General features: G+C 45.4%; 10 non-coding genes across 10 annotated transcripts; all 10 read left to right on the forward strand.

Annotated features, from left to right (window-relative positions):
- The first annotated feature begins 733 nt into the window (after positions 1–733).
- LOC146820007 (U6 spliceosomal RNA) lies at positions 734–840 on the forward strand. The gene has a single exon (XR_014963861.1). It is a non-coding gene; the product is annotated as a U6 spliceosomal RNA (small nuclear RNA).
- Positions 841–2701: 1861 nt separating this feature from the next.
- On the forward strand, positions 2702–2808 carry LOC146820008 (U6 spliceosomal RNA). The gene has a single exon (XR_014965336.1). It is a non-coding gene; the product is annotated as a U6 spliceosomal RNA (small nuclear RNA).
- A 1874-nt stretch (positions 2809–4682) lies between these two features.
- LOC146820009 (U6 spliceosomal RNA) lies at positions 4683–4789 on the forward strand. The gene has a single exon (XR_014963872.1). It is a non-coding gene; the product is annotated as a U6 spliceosomal RNA (small nuclear RNA).
- Positions 4790–6658: 1869 nt separating this feature from the next.
- LOC146820010 (U6 spliceosomal RNA) lies at positions 6659–6765 on the forward strand. Its single transcript, XR_014965440.1, has one exon. It is a non-coding gene; the product is annotated as a U6 spliceosomal RNA (small nuclear RNA).
- Positions 6766–8628: 1863 nt separating this feature from the next.
- LOC146820011 (U6 spliceosomal RNA) lies at positions 8629–8735 on the forward strand. The gene has a single exon (XR_014963883.1). It is a non-coding gene; the product is annotated as a U6 spliceosomal RNA (small nuclear RNA).
- A 1861-nt stretch (positions 8736–10596) lies between these two features.
- On the forward strand, positions 10597–10703 carry LOC146820012 (U6 spliceosomal RNA). The gene has a single exon (XR_014965337.1). It is a non-coding gene; the product is annotated as a U6 spliceosomal RNA (small nuclear RNA).
- Positions 10704–12578: 1875 nt separating this feature from the next.
- LOC146820013 (U6 spliceosomal RNA) lies at positions 12579–12685 on the forward strand. The gene has a single exon (XR_014963894.1). It is a non-coding gene; the product is annotated as a U6 spliceosomal RNA (small nuclear RNA).
- A 1869-nt stretch (positions 12686–14554) lies between these two features.
- LOC146820014 (U6 spliceosomal RNA) lies at positions 14555–14661 on the forward strand. Its single transcript, XR_014965441.1, has one exon. It is a non-coding gene; the product is annotated as a U6 spliceosomal RNA (small nuclear RNA).
- Positions 14662–16524: 1863 nt separating this feature from the next.
- Positions 16525–16631, forward strand: LOC146820015 (U6 spliceosomal RNA). The gene has a single exon (XR_014963905.1). It is a non-coding gene; the product is annotated as a U6 spliceosomal RNA (small nuclear RNA).
- A 1873-nt stretch (positions 16632–18504) lies between these two features.
- Positions 18505–18611, forward strand: LOC146820016 (U6 spliceosomal RNA). The gene has a single exon (XR_014963916.1). It is a non-coding gene; the product is annotated as a U6 spliceosomal RNA (small nuclear RNA).
- The last annotated feature ends 128 nt before the right edge of the window (positions 18612–18739 follow it).

An 18739-nucleotide genomic window follows, 5' to 3' on the forward strand; every position in this document is an offset into this window, starting at 1 on the left:
AATTGTGTGTGTGTGTGTGTGTGTTTTAAAACACCATTCCATCAACCTTTTTAGCCATGTTTACTGCTCACAACCAGAAGACACAAGTAAACCCACCTGAGGGACCTCCTGAAATTCTGTTCTGTCAGGTGTTCCTAACTTATACAAAGGACTTTAGGAGGAGGAAGGACCTAAAAGTCAGGCGAAATGGTCCTAGATCCAAGGAAATGTTTTAGATCAGCCTCAGTTTCTTAAATAGTCTGCATTAACATCATCAGTTCCACGTCTGTGTGGAGCTGATCTTGAGGACTTCTTAATCAGCAGGCGGGTACAACAATAAAGTGTTTAATATTACAATACAGGCGAAAATTCAGACACCTTGTCATAGGCTCACCTTGTCCAGGGACCCAGGCATGCTGCCTTTCCACTCTCAGAGCCCTTCACCTAACCTACTGTGCAGCTGTTTCACCTCTAATATCACTGTTCCACAGGCAGCGTGATGTCACAATGTTCCTTGTCTGTAGCCTGAACCATGAGCCTTTGCAACCCTGGCATAATCTACATACTTCCAATTGGTGAAGTCTTGGACCACAAATGCAGTGAAGAATAATGGATTGTTACTCTTCATTCATTTTTGCCCATTGGCTCAGATTTGAATGCTTACAGGCCATCCGAGCATCTCTGCCAGGCCACCCTATGTCTAGAGACTGTAGATTTAGAGAGTTTATAAACATTGTAGGTTCATCAATGAAGTGTGCTCGCTTCGGCAGCACATATACTAAAATTGGAACGATACAGAGAAGATTAGCATGGCCCCTGCGCAAGGATGACACGCAAATTCGTGAAGCGTTCCATATTTTTACCAGCTTTCAGGAGAGAAATGTTCTATGTTTTCAAGACTAATTGAAATAATAAAGCAGGTTCCAGTGCTTTCCTCCTAATATGTATTTTTCAATTTTTCTCTCCTCAACATTTTTAATGTATTTACCTCGCAGTAAAGAAGGTGCACTCTATGTGTCCAGCTGCATTTAGCAAGGAAGCCTGCAGGACTTCTGGGACTTTTCTTTCTCTTCTTCAGCCTCCCTGTCATTATTCTTCACAACCCCCAAATCTATACTGCTGCCAGCGATGCGTTGCTTTGTGGGAAGCAAGACAAAGAGAAGGGGAGGGCCTATGCAAATGATGGCCTCAGGGCTGTCTGGGAGTCCCTTTTCAGCAGTACTGTTAAAATCCGCCTTGCAACCAGATTGGTCGGGTAAGCTGAAAAACACCAGGCATGATTGGGCACCGGGTCCTCTAGGCCCTTGGAGGACATATTGGGCCTGCATCCCTCAGTTTCTGAGGTCCAAGAAATGTTCACCCTCCACCCTAATAGAGAGGTCTTGGCCGATCGTGGCCGATCGGGGCAGAAGGGAGCAGGGCAAGATGCTCATGATCCTGCTCTAATAATGAACTGCCTTCCTCTCTCCTTACCTGTGGTTATGCCTGGCTGCTTGGTTCCAGTTGTAGGCCTACATCCCACAGGCAATTTGCTTGTCTCTCTCACACATGTAAATGGGTCAGCACTCAAGTGCACACACCTGCCTGCACCCACAGATCCTCTCACACACACTTTTCTCAACAAGATTTTTTCCTAGTTTAGAGACTCAGAGACCCATGTTGAAATACAAAAGCAGCACACCACATGACGGCCTTCACATAGAATCCAGCAGCAAATGAGAAACTTTTAACTAGCCGTGGTCCTATTACTGCAGCCCTACCATGGAACGACTGCTGGATGAGTCGTGCTCGAGAATATTGAACCTACAACAAGTCTGAGGTAAATAAGAATTCCACAGGAATACCATAAACAGGGACCTATGACCCTTTCGAGCCAGATAGGAATCAAACCTACAATCGTCTGATCCGTAGTCAGACGCGTTATCCATTGCGCCACTGGCCCCATGTAGGTACACCCATACTTTTGTCCTTAAGAGGACCAGAAATTGTGTGTGTGTGTGTGTGTGTGTGTGTTTTAAAACACCATTCCATCAACCTTTTTAGCCATGTTTACTGCTCACAACCAGAAGACACAAGTAAACCCACCTGAGGGACCTCCTGAAATTCTGTTCTGTCAGGTGTTCCTAACTTATACAAAGGACTTTAGGAGGAGGAAGGACCTAAAAGTCAGGCGAAATGGTCCTAGATCCAAGGAAATGTTTTAGATCAGCCTCAGTTTCTTAAATAGTCTGCATTAACATCATCAGTTCCACGTCTGTGTGGAGCTGATCTTGAGGACTTCTTAATCAGCAGGCGGGTACAACAATAAAGTGTTTAATATTACAATACAGGCGAAAATTCAGACACCTTGTCATAGGCTCACCTTGTCCAGGGACCCAGGCATGCTGCCTTTCCACTCTCAGAGCCCTTCACCTAACCTACTGTGCAGCTGTTTCACCTCTAATATCACTGTTCCACAGGCAGCGTGATGTCACAATGTTCCTTGTCTGTAGCCTGAACCATGAGCCTTTGCAACCCTGGCATAATCTACATACTTCCAATTGGTGAAGTCTTGGACCACAAATGCAGTGAAGAATAATGGATTGTTACTCTTCATTCATTTTTGCCCATTGGCTCAGATTTGAATGCTTACAGGCCATCCGAGCATCTCTGCCAGGCCACCCTATGTCTAGAGACTGTAGATTTAGAGAGTTTATAAACATTGTAGGTTCATCACTGAAGTGTGCTCGCTTCGGCAGCACATATACTAAAATTGGAACGATACAGAGAAGATTAGCATGGCCCCTGCGCAAGGATGACACGCAAATTCGTGAAGCGTACCATATTTTTACCAGCTTTCAGGAGAGAAATGTTCTATGTTTTCAAGACTAATTGAAATAATAAAGCAGGTTCCAGTGCTTTCCTCCTAATATGTATTTTTCAATTTTTCTCTCCTCAACATTTTTAATGTATTTACCTCGCAGTAAAGAAGGTGCACTCTATGTGTCCAGCTGCATTTAGCAAGGAAGCCTGCAGGACTTCTGGGACTTTTCTTTCTCTTCTTCAGCCTCCCTGTCATTATTCTTCACAACCCCCAAATCTATACTGCTGCCAGCGATGCGTTGCTTTGTGGGAAGCAAGACAAAGAGAAGGGGAGGGCCTATGCAAATGATGGCCTCAGGGCTGTCTGGGAGTCCCTTTTCAGCAGTACTGTTAAAATCCGCCTTGCAACCAGATTGGTCGGGTAAGCTGAAAAACACCAGGCATGATTGGGCACCGGGTCCTCTAGGCCCTTGGAGGACATATTGGGCCTGCATCCCTCAGTTTCTGAGGTCCAAGAAATGTTCACCCTCCACCCTAATAGAGAGGTCTTGGCCGATCGTGGCCGATCGGGGCAGAAGGGAGCAGGGCAAGATGCTCATGATCCTGCTCTAATAATGAACTGCCTTCCTCTCTCCTTACCTGTGGTTATGCCTGGCTGCTTGGTTCCAGTTGTAGGCCTACATCCCACAGGCAATTTGCTTGTCTCTCTCACACATGTAAATGGGTCAGCACTCAAGTGCACACACCTGCCTGCACCCACAGATCCTCTCACACACACTTTTCTCAACAAGATTTTTTCCTAGTTTAGAGACTCAGAGACCCATGTTGAAATACAAAAGCAGCACACCACATGACGGCCTTCACATAGAATCCAGCAGCAAATGAGAAACTTTTAACTAGCCGTGGTCCTATTACTGCAGCCCTACCATGGAACGACTGCTGGATGAGTCGTGCTCGAGAATATTGAACCTACAACAAGTCTGAGGTAAATAAGAATTCCACAGGAATACCATAAACAGGGACCTATGACCCTTTCGAGCCAGATAGGAATCAAACCTACAATCGTCTGATCCGTAGTCAGACGCGTTATCCATTGCGCCACTGGCCCCATGTAGGTACACCCATACTTTTGTCCTTAAGAGGACCAGAAATTGTGTGTGTGTGTGTGTGTGTGTGTGTGTGTGTGTGTGTGTTTAAAACACCATTCCATCAACCTTTTTAGCCATGTTTACTGCTCACAACCAGAAGACACAAGTAAACCCACCTGAGGGACCTCCTGAAATTCTGTTCTGTCAGGTGTTCCTAACTTATACAAAGGACTTTAGGAGGAGGAAGGACCTAAAAGTCAGGCGAAATGGTCCTAGATCCAAGGAAATGTTTTAGATCAGCCTCAGTTTCTTAAATAGTCTGCATTAACATCATCAGTTCCACGTCTGTGTGGAGCTGATCTTGAGGACTTCTTAATCAGCAGGCGGGTACAACAATAAAGTGTTTAATATTACAATACAGGCGAAAATTCAGACACCTTGTCATAGGCTCACCTTGTCCAGGGACCCAGGCATGCTGCCTTTCCACTCTCAGAGCCCTTCACCTAACCTACTGTGCAGCTGTTTCACCTCTAATATCACTGTTCCACAGGCAGCGTGATGTCACAATGTTCCTTGTCTGTAGCCTGAACCATGAGCCTTTGCAACCCTGGCATAATCTACATACTTCCAATTGGTGAAGTCTTGGACCACAAATGCAGTGAAGAATAATGGATTGTTACTCTTCATTCATTTTTGCCCATTGGCTCAGATTTGAATGCTTACAGGCCATCCGAGCATCTCTGCCAGGCCACCCTATGTCTAGAGACTGTAGATTTAGAGAGTTTATAAACATTGTAGGTTCATCAATGAAGTGTGCTCGCTTCGGCAGCACATATACTAAAATTGGAACGATACAGAGAAGATTAGCATGGCCCCTGCGCAAGGATGACACGCAAATTCGTGAAGCGTTCCATATTTTTACCAGCTTTCAGGAGAGAAATGTTCTATGTTTTCAAGACTAATTAAAATAATAAAGCAGGTTCCAGTGCTTTCCTCCTAATATGTATTTTTCAATTTTTCTCTCCTCAACATTTTTAATATATTTACCTCGCAGTAAAGAAGGTGCACTCTATGTGTCCAGCTGCATTTAGCAAGGAAGCCTGCAGGACTTCTGGGACTTTTCTTTCTCTTCTTCAGCCTCCCTGTCATTATTCTTCACAACCCCCAAATCTATACTGCTGCCAGCGATGCGTTGCTTTGTGGGAAGCAAGACAAAGAGAAGGGGAGGGCCTATGCAAATGATGGCCTCAGGGCTGTCTGGGAGTCCCTTTTCAGCAGTACTGTTAAAATCCGCCTTGCAACCAGATTGGTCGGGTAAGCTGAAAAACACCAGGCATGATTGGGCACCGGGTCCTCTAGGCCCTTGGAGGACATATTGGGCCTGCATCCCTCAGTTTCTGAGGTCCAAGAAATGTTCACCCTCCACCCTAATAGAGAGGTCTTGGCCGATCGTGGCCGATCGGGGCAGAAGGGAGCAGGGCAAGATGCTCATGATCCTGCTCTAATAATGAACTGCCTTCCTCTCTCCTTACCTGTGGTTATGCCTGGCTGCTTGGTTCCAGTTGTAGGCCTACATCCCACAGGCAATTTGCTTGTCTCTCTCACACATGTAAATGGGTCAGCACTCAAGTGCACACACCTGCCTGCACCCACAGATCCTCTCACACACACTTTTCTCAACAAGATTTTTTCCTAGTTTAGAGACTCAGAGACCCATGTTGAAATACAAAAGCAGCACACCACATGACGGCCTTCACATAGAATCCAGCAGCAAATGAGAAACTTTTAACTAGCCGTGGTCCTATTACTGCAGCCCTACCATGGAACGACTGCTGGATGAGTCGTGCTCGAGAATATTGAACCTACAACAAGTCTGAGGTAAATAAGAATTCCACAGGAATACCATAAACAGGGACCTATGACCCTTTCGAGCCAGATAGGAATCAAACCTACAATCGTCTGATCCGTAGTCAGACGCGTTATCCATTGCGCCACTGGCCCCATGTAGGTACACCCATACTTTTGTCCTTAAGAGGACCAGAAATTGTGTGTGTGTGTGTGTGTGTGTGTGTGTGTGTGTTTTAAAACACCATTCCATCAACCTTTTTAGCCATGTTTACTGCTCACAACCAGAAGACACAAGTAAACCCACCTGAGGGACCTCCTGAAATTCTGTTCTGTCAGGTGTTCCTAACTTATACAAAGGACTTTAGGAGGAGGAAGGACCTAAAAGTCAGGCGAAATGGTCCTAGATCCAAGGAAATGTTTTAGATCAGCCTCAGTTTCTTAAATAGTCTGCATTAACATCATCAGTTCCACGTCTGTGTGGAGCTGATCTTGAGGACTTCTTAATCAGCAGGCGGGTACAACAATAAAGTGTTTAATATTACAATACAGGCGAAAATTCAGACACCTTGTCATAGGCTCACCTTGTCCAGGGACCCAGGCATGCTGCCTTTCCACTCTCAGAGCCCTTCACCTAACCTACTGTGCAGCTGTTTCACCTCTAATATCACTGTTCCACAGGCAGCGTGATGTCACAATGTTCCTTGTCTGTAGCCTGAACCATGAGCCTTTGCAACCCTGGCATAATCTACATACTTCCAATTGGTGAAGTCTTGGACCACAAATGCAGTGAAGAATAATGGATTGTTACTCTTCATTCATTTTTGCCCATTGGCTCAGATTTGAATGCTTACAGGCCATCCGAGCATCTCTGCCAGGCCACCCTATGTCTAGAGACTGTAGATTTAGAGAGTTTATAAACATTGTAGGTTCATCACTGAAGTGTGCTCGCTTCGGCAGCACATATACTAAAATTGGAACGATACAGAGAAGATTAGCATGGCCCCTGCACAAGGATGACACGCAAATTCGTGAAGCGTACCATATTTTTACCAGCTTTCAGGAGAGAAATGTTCTATGTTTTCAAGACTAATTGAAATAATAAAGCAGGTTCCAGTGCTTTCCTCCTAATATGTATTTTTCAATTTTTCTCTCCTCAACATTTTTAATGTATTTACCTCGCAGTAAAGAAGGTGCACTCTATGTGTCCAGCTGCATTTAGCAAGGAAGCCTGCAGGACTTCTGGGACTTTTCTTTCTCTTCTTCAGCCTCCCTGTCATTATTCTTCACAACCCCCAAATCTATACTGCTGCCAGCGATGCGTTGCTTTGTGGGAAGCAAGACAAAGAGAAGGGGAGGGCCTATGCAAATGATGGCCTCAGGGCTGTCTGGGAGTCCCTTTTCAGCAGTACTGTTAAAATCCGCCTTGCAACCAGATTGGTCGGGTAAGCTGAAAAACACCAGGCATGATTGGGCACCGGGTCCTCTAGGCCCTTGGAGGACATATTGGGCCTGCATCCCTCAGTTTCTGAGGTCCAAGAAATGTTCACCCTCCACCCTAATAGAGAGGTCGTGGCCGATCGGGGCAGAAGGGAGCAGGGCAAGATGCTCATGATCCTGCTCTAATAATGAACTGCCTTCCTCTCTCCTTACCTGTGGTTATGCCTGGCTGCTTGGTTCCAGTTGTAGGCCTACATCCCACAGGCAATTTGCTTGTCTCTCTCACACATGTAAATGGGTCAGCACTCAAGTGCACACACCTGCCTGCACCCACAGATCCTCTCACACACACTTTTCTCAACAAGATTTTTTCCTAGTTTAGAGACTCAGAGACCCATGTTGAAATACAAAAGCAGCACACCACATGACGGCCTTCACATAGAATCCAGCAGCAAATGAGAAACTTTTAACTAGCCGTGGTCCTATTACTGCAGCCCTACCATGGAACGACTGCTGGATGAGTCGTGCTCGAGAATATTGAACCTACAACAAGTCTGAGGTAAATAAGAATTCCACAGGAATACCATAAACAGGGACCTATGACCCTTTCGAGCCAGATAGGAATCAAACCTACAATCGTCTGATCCGTAGTCAGACGCGTTATCCATTGCGCCACTGGCCCCATGTAGGTACACCCATACTTTTGTCCTTAAGAGGACCAGAAATTGTGTGTGTGTGTGTGTGTGTGTGTGTGTGTGTGTGTGTTTTAAAACACCATTCCATCAACCTTTTTAGCCATGTTTACTGCTCACAACCAGAAGACACAAGTAAACCCACCTGAGGGACCTCCTGAAATTCTGTTCTGTCAGGTGTTCCTAACTTATACAAAGGACTTTAGGAGGAGGAAGGACCTAAAAGTCAGGCGAAATGGTCCTAGATCCAAGGAAATGTTTTAGATCAGCCTCAGTTTCTTAAATAGTCTGCATTAACATCATCAGTTCCACGTCTGTGTGGAGCTGATCTTGAGGACTTCTTAATCAGCAGGCGGGTACAACAATAAAGTGTTTAATATTACAATACAGGCGAAAATTCAGACACCTTGTCATAGGCTCACCTTGTCCAGGGACCCAGGCATGCTGCCTTTCCACTCTCAGAGCCCTTCACCTAACCTACTGTGCAGCTGTTTCACCTCTAATATCACTGTTCCACAGGCAGCGTGATGTCACAATGTTCCTTGTCTGTAGCCTGAACCATGAGCCTTTGCAACCCTGGCATAATCTACATACTTCCAATTGGTGAAGTCTTGGACCACAAATGCAGTGAAGAATAATGGATTGTTACTCTTCATTCATTTTTGCCCATTGGCTCAGATTTGAATGCTTACAGGCCATCCGAGCATCTCTGCCAGGCCACCCTATGTCTAGAGACTGTAGATTTAGAGAGTTTATAAACATTGTAGGTTCATCAATGAAGTGTGCTCGCTTCGGCAGCACATATACTAAAATTGGAACGATACAGAGAAGATTAGCATGGCCCCTGCGCAAGGATGACACGCAAATTCGTGAAGCGTTCCATATTTTTACCAGCTTTCAGGAGAGAAATGTTCTATGTTTTCAAGACTAATTAAAATAATAAAGCAGGTTCCAGTGCTTTCCTCCTAATATGTATTTTTCAATTTTTCTCTCCTCAACATTTTTAATATATTTACCTCGCAGTAAAGAAGGTGCACTCTATGTGTCCAGCTGCATTTAGCAAGGAAGCCTGCAGGACTTCTGGGACTTTTCTTTCTCTTCTTCAGCCTCCCTGTCATTATTCTTCACAACCCCCAAATCTATACTGCTGCCAGCGATGCGTTGCTTTGTGGGAAGCAAGACAAAGAGAAGGGGAGGGCCTATGCAAATGATGGCCTCAGGGCTGTCTGGGAGTCCCTTTTCAGCAGTACTGTTAAAATCCGCCTTGCAACCAGATTGGTCGGGTAAGCTGAAAAACACCAGGCATGATTGGGCACCGGGTCCTCTAGGCCCTTGGAGGACATATTGGGCCTGCATCCCTCAGTTTCTGAGGTCCAAGAAATGTTCACCCTCCACCCTAATAGAGAGGTCTTGGCCGATCGTGGCCGATCGGGGCAGAAGGGAGCAGGGCAAGATGCTCATGATCCTGCTCTAATAATGAACTGCCTTCCTCTCTCCTTACCTGTGGTTATGCCTGGCTGCTTGGTTCCAGTTGTAGGCCTACATCCCACAGGCAATTTGCTTGTCTCTCTCACACATGTAAATGGGTCAGCACTCAAGTGCACACACCTGCCTGCACCCACAGATCCTCTCACACACACTTTTCTCAACAAGATTTTTTCCTAGTTTAGAGACTCAGAGACCCATGTTGAAATACAAAAGCAGCACACCACATGACGGCCTTCACATAGAATCCAGCAGCAAATGAGAAACTTTTAACTAGCCGTGGTCCTATTACTGCAGCCCTACCATGGAACGACTGCTGGATGAGTCGTGCTCGAGAATATTGAACCTACAACAAGTCTGAGGTAAATAAGAATTCCACAGGAATACCATAAACAGGGACCTATGACCCTTTCGAGCCAGATAGGAATCAAACCTACAATCGTCTGATCCGTAGTCAAACGCGTTATCCATTGCGCCACTGGCCCCATGTAGGTACACCCATACTTTTGTCCTTAAGAGGACCAGAAATTGTGTGTGTGTGTGTGTGTGTGTGTGTTTTAAAACACCATTCCATCAACCTTTTTAGCCATGTTTACTGCTCACAACCAGAAGACACAAGTAAACCCACCTGAGGGACCTCCTGAAATTCTGTTCTGTCAGGTGTTCCTAACTTATACAAAGGACTTTAGGAGGAGGAAGGACCTAAAAGTCAGGCGAAATGGTCCTAGATCCAAGGAAATGTTTTAGATCAGCCTCAGTTTCTTAAATAGTCTGCATTAACATCATCAGTTCCACGTCTGTGTGGAGCTGATCTTGAGGACTTCTTAATCAGCAGGCGGGTACAACAATAAAGTGTTTAATATTACAATACAGGCGAAAATTCAGACACCTTGTCATAGGCTCACCTTGTCCAGGGACCCAGGCATGCTGCCTTTCCACTCTCAGAGCCCTTCACCTAACCTACTGTGCAGCTGTTTCACCTCTAATATCACTGTTCCACAGGCAGCGTGATGTCACAATGTTCCTTGTCTGTAGCCTGAACCATGAGCCTTTGCAACCCTGGCATAATCTACATACTTCCAATTGGTGAAGTCTTGGACCACAAATGCAGTGAAGAATAATGGATTGTTACTCTTCATTCATTTTTGCCCATTGGCTCAGATTTGAATGCTTACAGGCCATCCGAGCATCTCTGCCAGGCCACCCTATGTCTAGAGACTGTAGATTTAGAGAGTTTATAAACATTGTAGGTTCATCACTGAAGTGTGCTCGCTTCGGCAGCACATATACTAAAATTGGAACGATACAGAGAAGATTAGCATGGCCCCTGCGCAAGGATGACACGCAAATTCGTGAAGCGTACCATATTTTTACCAGCTTTCAGGAGAGAAATGTTCTATGTTTTCAAGACTAATTGAAATAATAAAGCAGGTTCCAGTGCTTTCCTCCTAATATGTATTTTTCAATTTTTCTCTCCTCAACATTTTTAATGTATTTACCTCGCAGTAAAGAAGGTGCACTCTATGTGTCCAGCTGCATTTAGCAAGGAAGCCTGCAGGACTTCTGGGACTTTTCTTTCTCTTCTTCAGCCTCCCTGTCATTATTCTTCACAACCCCCAAATCTATACTGCTGCCAGCGATGCGTTGCTTTGTGGGAAGCAAGACAAAGAGAAGGGGAGGGCCTATGCAAATGATGGCCTCAGGGCTGTCTGGGAGTCCCTTTTCAGCAGTACTGTTAAAATCCGCCTTGCAACCAGATTGGTCGGGTAAGCTGAAAAACACCAGGCATGATTGGGCACCGGGTCCTCTAGGCCCTTGGAGGACATATTGGGCCTGCATCCCTCAGTTTCTGAGGTCCAAGAAATGTTCACCCTCCACCCTAATAGAGAGGTCTTGGCCGATCGTGGCCGATCGGGGCAGAAGGGAGCAGGGCAAGATGCTCATGATCCTGCTCTAATAATGAACTGCCTTCCTCTCTCCTTACCTGTGGTTATGCCTGGCTGCTTGGTTCCAGTTGTAGGCCTACATCCCACAGGCAATTTGCTTGTCTCTCTCACACATGTAAATGGGTCAGCACTCAAGTGCACACACCTGCCTGCACCCACAGATCCTCTCACACACACTTTTCTCAACAAGATTTTTTCCTAGTTTAGAGACTCAGAGACCCATGTTGAAATACAAAAGCAGCACACCACATGACGGCCTTCACATAGAATCCAGCAGCAAATGAGAAACTTTTAACTAGCCGTGGTCCTATTACTGCAGCCCTACCATGGAACGACTGCTGGATGAGTCGTGCTCGAGAATATTGAACCTACAACAAGTCTGAGGTAAATAAGAATTCCACAGGAATACCATAAACAGGGACCTATGACCCTTTCGAGCCAGATAGGAATCAAACCTACAATCGTCTGATCCGTAGTCAGACGCGTTATCCATTGCGCCACTGGCCCCATGTAGGTACACCCATACTTTTGTCCTTAAGAGGACCAGAAATTGTGTGTGTGTGTGTGTGTGTGTGTGTGTGTGTGTGTGTGTTTTAAAACACCATTCCATCAACCTTTTTAGCCATGTTTACTGCTCACAACCAGAAGACACAAGTAAACCCACCTGAGGGACCTCCTGAAATTCTGTTCTGTCAGGTGTTCCTAACTTATACAAAGGACTTTAGGAGGAGGAAGGACCTAAAAGTCAGGCGAAATGGTCCTAGATCCAAGGAAATGTTTTAGATCAGCCTCAGTTTCTTAAATAGTCTGCATTAACATCATCAGTTCCACGTCTGTGTGGAGCTGATCTTGAGGACTTCTTAATCAGCAGGCGGGTACAACAATAAAGTGTTTAATATTACAATACAGGCGAAAATTCAGACACCTTGTCATAGGCTCACCTTGTCCAGGGACCCAGGCATGCTGCCTTTCCACTCTCAGAGCCCTTCACCTAACCTACTGTGCAGCTGTTTCACCTCTAATATCACTGTTCCACAGGCAGCGTGATGTCACAATGTTCCTTGTCTGTAGCCTGAACCATGAGCCTTTGCAACCCTGGCATAATCTACATACTTCCAATTGGTGAAGTCTTGGACCACAAATGCAGTGAAGAATAATGGATTGTTACTCTTCATTCATTTTTGCCCATTGGCTCAGATTTGAATGCTTACAGGCCATCCGAGCATCTCTGCCAGGCCACCCTATGTCTAGAGACTGTAGATTTAGAGAGTTTATAAACATTGTAGGTTCATCAATGAAGTGTGCTCGCTTCGGCAGCACATATACTAAAATTGGAACGATACAGAGAAGATTAGCATGGCCCCTGCGCAAGGATGACACGCAAATTCGTGAAGCGTTCCATATTTTTACCAGCTTTCAGGAGAGAAATGTTCTATGTTTTCAAGACTAATTAAAATAATAAAGCAGGTTCCAGTGCTTTCCTCCTAATATGTATTTTTCAATTTTTCTCTCCTCAACATTTTTAATATATTTACCTCGCAGTAAAGAAGGTGCACTCTATGTGTCCAGCTGCATTTAGCAAGGAAGCCTGCAGGACTTCTGGGACTTTTCTTTCTCTTCTTCAGCCTCCCTGTCATTATTCTTCACAACCCCCAAATCTATACTGCTGCCAGCGATGCGTTGCTTTGTGGGAAGCAAGACAAAGAGAAGGGGAGGGCCTATGCAAATGATGGCCTCAGGGCTGTCTGGGAGTCCCTTTTCAGCAGTACTGTTAAAATCCGCCTTGCAACCAGATTGGTCGGGTAAGCTGAAAAACACCAGGCATGATTGGGCACCGGGTCCTCTAGGCCCTTGGAGGACATATTGGGCCTGCATCCCTCAGTTTCTGAGGTCCAAGAAATGTTCACCCTCCACCCTAATAGAGAGGTCTTGGCCGATCGTGGCCGATCGGGGCAGAAGGGAGCAGGGCAAGATGCTCATGATCCTGCTCTAATAATGAACTGCCTTCCTCTCTCCTTACCTGTGGTTATGCCTGGCTGCTTGGTTCCAGTTGTAGGCCTACATCCCACAGGCAATTTGCTTGTCTCTCTCACACATGTAAATGGGTCAGCACTCAAGTGCACACACCTGCCTGCACCCACAGATCCTCTCACACACACTTTTCTCAACAAGATTTTTTCCTAGTTTAGAGACTCAGAGACCCATGTTGAAATACAAAAGCAGCACACCACATGACGGCCTTCACATAGAATCCAGCAGCAAATGAGAAACTTTTAACTAGCCGTGGTCCTATTACTGCAGCCCTACCATGGAACGACTGCTGGATGAGTCGTGCTCGAGAATATTGAACCTACAACAAGTCTGAGGTAAATAAGAATTCCACAGGAATACCATAAACAGGGACCTATGACCCTTTCGAGCCAGATAGGAATCAAACCTACAATCGTCTGATCCGTAGTCAGACGCGTTATCCATTGCGCCACTGGCCCCATGTAGGTACACCCATACTTTTGTCCTTAAGAGGACCAGAAATTGTGTGTGTGTGTGTGTGTGTGTGTGTGTGTGTGTTTTAAAACACCATTCCATCAACCTTTTTAGCCATGTTTACTGCTCACAACCAGAAGACACAAGTAAACCCACCTGAGGGACCTCCTGAAATTCTGTTCTGTCAGGTGTTCCTAACTTATACAAAGGACTTTAGGAGGAGGAAGGACCTAAAAGTCAGGCGAAATGGTCCTAGATCCAAGGAAATGTTTTAGATCAGCCTCAGTTTCTTAAATAGTCTGCATTAACATCATCAGTTCCACGTCTGTGTGGAGCTGATCTTGAGGACTTCTTAATCAGCAGGCGGGTACAACAATAAAGTGTTTAATATTACAATACAGGCGAAAATTCAGACACCTTGTCATAGGCTCACCTTGTCCAGGGACCCAGGCATGCTGCCTTTCCACTCTCAGAGCCCTTCACCTAACCTACTGTGCAGCTGTTTCACCTCTAATATCACTGTTCCACAGGCAGCGTGATGTCACAATGTTCCTTGTCTGTAGCCTGAACCATGAGCCTTTGCAACCCTGGCATAATCTACATACTTCCAATTGGTGAAGTCTTGGACCACAAATGCAGTGAAGAATAATGGATTGTTACTCTTCATTCATTTTTGCCCATTGGCTCAGATTTGAATGCTTACAGGCCATCCGAGCATCTCTGCCAGGCCACCCTATGTCTAGAGACTGTAGATTTAGAGAGTTTATAAACATTGTAGGTTCATCACTGAAGTGTGCTCGCTTCGGCAGCACATATACTAAAATTGGAACGATACAGAGAAGATTAGCATGGCCCCTGCACAAGGATGACACGCAAATTCGTGAAGCGTACCATATTTTTACCAGCTTTCAGGAGAGAAATGTTCTATGTTTTCAAGACTAATTGAAATAATAAAGCAGGTTCCAGTGCTTTCCTCCTAATATGTATTTTTCAATTTTTCTCTCCTCAACATTTTTAATGTATTTACCTCGCAGTAAAGAAGGTGCACTCTATGTGTCCAGCTGCATTTAGCAAGGAAGCCTGCAGGACTTCTGGGACTTTTCTTTCTCTTCTTCAGCCTCCCTGTCATTATTCTTCACAACCCCCAAATCTATACTGCTGCCAGCGATGCGTTGCTTTGTGGGAAGCAAGACAAAGAGAAGGGGAGGGCCTATGCAAATGATGGCCTCAGGGCTGTCTGGGAGTCCCTTTTCAGCAGTACTGTTAAAATCCGCCTTGCAACCAGATTGGTCGGGTAAGCTGAAAAACACCAGGCATGATTGGGCACCGGGTCCTCTAGGCCCTTGGAGGACATATTGGGCCTGCATCCCTCAGTTTCTGAGGTCCAAGAAATGTTCACCCTCCACCCTAATAAGGAGGTCGTGGCCGATCGGGGCAGAAGGGAGCAGGGCAAGATGCTCATGATCCTGCTCTAATAATGAACTGCCTTCCTCTCTCCTTACCTGTGGTTATGCCTGGCTGCTTGGTTCCAGTTGTAGGCCTACATCCCACAGGCAATTTGCTTGTCTCTCTCACACATGTAAATGGGTCAGCACTCAAGTGCACACACCTGCCTGCACCCACAGATCCTCTCACACACACTTTTCTCAACAAGATTTTTTCCTAGTTTAGAGACTCAGAGACCCATGTTGAAATACAAAAGCAGCACACCACATGACGGCCTTCACATAGAATCCAGCAGCAAATGAGAAACTTTTAACTAGCCGTGGTCCTATTACTGCAGCCCTACCATGGAACGACTGCTGGATGAGTCGTGCTCGAGAATATTGAACCTACAACAAGTCTGAGGTAAATAAGAATTCCACAGGAATACCATAAACAGGGACCTATGACCCTTTCGAGCCAGATAGGAATCAAACCTACAATCGTCTGATCCGTAGTCAGACGCGTTATCCATTGCGCCACTGGCCCCATGTAGGTACACCCATACTTTTGTCCTTAAGAGGACCAGAAATTGTGTGTGTGTGTGTGTGTGTGTGTGTGTGTGTGTGTGTTTTAAAACACCATTCCATCAACCTTTTTAGCCATGTTTACTGCTCACAACCAGAAGACACAAGTAAACCCACCTGAGGGACCTCCTGAAATTCTGTTCTGTCAGGTGTTCCTAACTTATACAAAGGACTTTAGGAGGAGGAAGGACCTAAAAGTCAGGCGAAATGGTCCTAGATCCAAGGAAATGTTTTAGATCAGCCTCAGTTTCTTAAATAGTCTGCATTAACATCATCAGTTCCACGTCTGTGTGGAGCTGATCTTGAGGACTTCTTAATCAGCAGGCGGGTACAACAATAAAGTGTTTAATATTACAATACAGGCGAAAATTCAGACACCTTGTCATAGGCTCACCTTGTCCAGGGACCCAGGCATGCTGCCTTTCCACTCTCAGAGCCCTTCACCTAACCTACTGTGCAGCTGTTTCACCTCTAATATCACTGTTCCACAGGCAGCGTGATGTCACAATGTTCCTTGTCTGTAGCCTGAACCATGAGCCTTTGCAACCCTGGCATAATCTACATACTTCCAATTGGTGAAGTCTTGGACCACAAATGCAGTGAAGAATAATGGATTGTTACTCTTCATTCATTTTTGCCCATTGGCTCAGATTTGAATGCTTACAGGCCATCCGAGCATCTCTGCCAGGCCACCCTATGTCTAGAGACTGTAGATTTAGAGAGTTTATAAACATTGTAGGTTCATCAATGAAGTGTGCTCGCTTCGGCAGCACATATACTAAAATTGGAACGATACAGAGAAGATTAGCATGGCCCCTGCGCAAGGATGACACGCAAATTCGTGAAGCGTTCCATATTTTTACCAGCTTTCAGGAGAGAAATGTTCTATGTTTTCAAGACTAATTAAAATAATAAAGCAGGTTCCAGTGCTTTCCTCCTAATATGTATTTTTCAATTTTTCTCTCCTCAACATTTTTAATATATTTACCTCGCAGTAAAGAAGGTGCACTCTATGTGTCCAGCTGCATTTAGCAAGGAAGCCTGCAGGACTTCTGGGACTTTTCTTTCTCTTCTTCAGCCTCCCTGTCATTATTCTTCACAACCCCCAAATCTATACTGCTGCCAGCGATGCGTTGCTTTGTGGGAAGCAAGACAAAGAGAAGGGGAGGGCCTATGCAAATGATGGCCTCAGGGCTGTCTGGGAGTCCCTTTTCAGCAGTACTGTTAAAATCCGCCTTGCAACCAGATTGGTCGGGTAAGCTGAAAAACACCAGGCATGATTGGGCACCGGGTCCTCTAGGCCCTTGGAGGACATATTGGGCCTGCATCCCTCAGTTTCTGAGGTCCAAGAAATGTTCACCCTCCACCCTAATAGAGAGGTCTTGGCCGATCGTGGCCGATCGGGGCAGAAGGGAGCAGGGCAAGATGCTCATGATCCTGCTCTAATAATGAACTGCCTTCCTCTCTCCTTACCTGTGGTTATGCCTGGCTGCTTGGTTCCAGTTGTAGGCCTACATCCCACAGGCAATTTGCTTGTCTCTCTCACACATGTAAATGGGTCAGCACTCAAGTGCACACACCTGCCTGCACCCACAGATCCTCTCACACACACTTTTCTCAACAAGATTTTTTCCTAGTTTAGAGACTCAGAGACCCATGTTGAAATACAAAAGCAGCACACCACATGACGGCCTTCACATAGAATCCAGCAGCAAATGAGAAACTTTTAACTAGCCGTGGTCCTATTACTGCAGCCCTACCATGGAACGACTGCTGGATGAGTCGTGCTCGAGAATATTGAACCTACAACAAGTCTGAGGTAAATAAGAATTCCACAGGAATACCATAAACAGGGACCTATGACCCTTTCGAGCCAGATAGGAATCAAACCTACAATCGTCTGATCCGTAGTCAGACGCGTTATCCATTGCGCCACTGGCCCCATGTAGGTACACCCATACTTTTGTCCTTAAGAGGACCAGAAATTGTGTGTGTGTGTGTGTGTGTGTGTGTGTGTGTGTGTGTTTTAAAACACCATTCCATCAACCTTTTTAGCCATGTTTACTGCTCACAACCAGAAGACACAAGTAAACCCACCTGAGGGACCTCCTGAAATTCTGTTCTGTCAGGTGTTCCTAACTTATACAAAGGACTTTAGGAGGAGGAAGGACCTAAAAGTCAGGCGAAATGGTCCTAGATCCAAGGAAATGTTTTAGATCAGCCTCAGTTTCTTAAATAGTCTGCATTAACATCATCAGTTCCACGTCTGTGTGGAGCTGATCTTGAGGACTTCTTAATCAGCAGGCGGGTACAACAATAAAGTGTTTAATATTACAATACAGGCGAAAATTCAGACACCTTGTCATAGGCTCACCTTGTCCAGGGACCCAGGCATGCTGCCTTTCCACTCTCAGAGCCCTTCACCTAACCTACTGTGCAGCTGTTTCACCTCTAATATCACTGTTCCACAGGCAGCGTGATGTCACAATGTTCCTTGTCTGTAGCCTGAACCATGAGCCTTTGCAACCCTGGCATAATCTACATACTTCCAATTGGTGAAGTCTTGGACCACAAATGCAGTGAAGAATAATGGATTGTTACTCTTCATTCATTTTTGCCCATTGGCTCAGATTTGAATGCTTACAGGCCATCCGAGCATCTCTGCCAGGCCACCCTATGTCTAGAGACTGTAGATTTAGAGAGTTTATAAACATTGTAGGTTCATCAATGAAGTGTGCTCGCTTCGGCAGCACATATACTAAAATTGGAACGATACAGAGAAGATTAGCATGGCCCCTGCGCAAGGATGACACGCAAATTCGTGAAGCGTTCCATATTTTTACCAGCTTTCAGGAGAGAAATGTTCTATGTTTTCAAGACTAATTAAAATAATAAAGCAGGTTCCAGTGCTTTCCTCCTAATATGTATTTTTCAATTTTTCTCTCCTCAACATTTTTAATATATTTACC

This window comes from Triturus cristatus, chromosome 6 (genome assembly GCF_964204655.1).
Source record: "Triturus cristatus chromosome 6, aTriCri1.1, whole genome shotgun sequence".
NCBI lineage: Eukaryota > Metazoa > Chordata > Amphibia > Caudata > Salamandridae > Triturus > Triturus cristatus.